Here is a 2,281-nt window from a genome sequence, read left to right on the forward strand (position 1 = left end):
CAAACATATTCATTTAGTTGAGGGCTGTCCAAACGTTTTACTTCTTTTGTACATTCAAGAACTTGGCTCCATCACCTGTCCCTGATTAGGATGCTTTTTATTTTGTTTTGTACCCCAACGTTGTAGCTTTGCGCGTCATACGCCTAGGGATGATGTTCGAAACCGGTTCTCCCGGTTGTTCGATAAGAAAAGAACCGATTCCATGGACTCAAATCCCTTTTTGAGAACCGGTTGCCATTATCGAGGCCACTTTAGTAAAGAAAAAGAGTTGGTTCTTTATTCAAATCCCTTCCCACAGGAAATGCCCTGTGGGACGGCAATGTTATGCCCATTTGATTGTAGACTCTTACTGACACCTTGTGGCGATATGAAAATACTACGCCTTATTAGTTTTGGGCACTTCCGGGTTGGCGACGTCAGTTCAGTTCATGAGACAATTGAGAAGTAGACAAATTGTGTTAGCTCTTACAAGCCTTGGAAAAGATAAGTCTGTAAGTAAACTGTTTAACTTGTTTATGTAACTCAATATTAAGGTGGAAAGTGGTAAATTTGATAGTAAGATGTTTATTGAAAAACGATTTTTGTGCACTGTTTCAATGGATGATTTGAGGATTTAAAATGGCTGCCAGTCGTGTATTTCCACCATCGAAATAGTTTCAACACTGAGAAGTATTTGTTTGATGATAGTACTGTATATTTGTGTGAAGCTAATATTTACATATTGTGTATTACATTTCAGTATGTTAATTGAATCACATAGCTTATACATTTGCCATTGTGTGTATTTCAGTTAAAAAAAAAACAATAACAGTCCAGTGCAAGACAAAAGTAAAGATAGGAAAAGACAAAGCGAGAACAACAACAATAAAGAGCCTAAATGGATTAATCTGCTTTGGAACTTTATTAGATGTCTTGGATTGTTTGTTAGCTGTCTGCCTGTGTGTGTAGTTAGTATGTTCCAATAGCAGCAGAAGTGCACTTTTTGGAGAGCTGTATTATTTTCAGTTTTGTGCCCAAGGGACTGATTTTAATTAACACTATATTATTATTTATACACCTATAGTGATCACAGAGACAGCTTGGTTTTGTGTTACTGTATATATTTGTTTTTCTGAAAAATCCCACTTAATATACTTTGGGTAACAACAGTCAATATTTATTTATTTTATTTTTTTAGGGGGGTAACAGTCAATATTTATTTTTTTAAATTTTTTTTCTTATAAAATAAAAGTGAGCTTTTGTTAAACCAAATATTGTGTTTTTTTCCATATACAACAACCTATCTGGTTTCGATAAGAGAATCGATAAGGAATCGGTTCGATAATGGGATTCGATAATGGGCTCGAACTCGATAGTTTCTTATCATCTTAGTATCAAATTTAACCACTTTCCACCTTAATATTGAGTTACATAAACAAGTTAAACAGTTTACTTAGAGACTTATCTTTTCCAAGGCTTGTAAGAGCTAACACAACTTGTCTACTTCTCAATTGTCTCATGAACTGAACAGACATCGCCAACCCGGAAGTGCCCAAACTACAGACGTGTAGTATTTTCATATCGCCACAAGGTTAGCACGTTAACGGCTACCAAACTTGTGAAAACGTTAGCATGCTAGCTTTTTTTTGCTAGCGTCTCTCATATTAGCATGCTAATGTTTTATGCTAGCTTTTTTGCTACTTTTTATGTCCACCCCAACAAATACTGCATTTTGGCATTTCTTCTTACCCAGTCATGTGCTAGCTTCCTAACTTTAGCATGCTAGTATGCTAACATTAGCATGGCAACGTTTCCTGTTAATATTACACTTTTTTGTCTACGTCCGCAGCCATACACCTTAGAGTCATATAACTTGGAATGTGACACATGTTAACTGTTAGCATGCTAACGTTAGCATGCTGGCACACTAACATCAAAGTAATAACTTTTTTTTGGCAAAATGTTATGCTTTTTTGTCTAATTCCGCAGCCATACACCTTACAGTCATATAACTTGGTATTTTAAACATGCTAACTGTATGCATGTTTACGTTAGCACGCTAACATTACAGTGCTAGCTTTTTGAGCTAAATTGGCAACAGTTTACCCTACAGTCATATAACTTGGTATGTGACACTTGTTAACAGTTAGCGTGCTAACTTTAGCATGCTAGCCCGCTAACATTAAAGTGCTAACTTTACGGGTTTTTTTCTCTAATTACACAGCCATACACCTTACAGTCGTATAACTTGGTATGTGACACATGCTAACCATTAGCATGTTTATGTTAGCATGCATTACTA

Source organism: Entelurus aequoreus, linkage group LG25 (assembly GCF_033978785.1).
Source record: "Entelurus aequoreus isolate RoL-2023_Sb linkage group LG25, RoL_Eaeq_v1.1, whole genome shotgun sequence".
Classification (NCBI taxonomy): Eukaryota; Metazoa; Chordata; class Actinopteri; order Syngnathiformes; family Syngnathidae; genus Entelurus; species Entelurus aequoreus.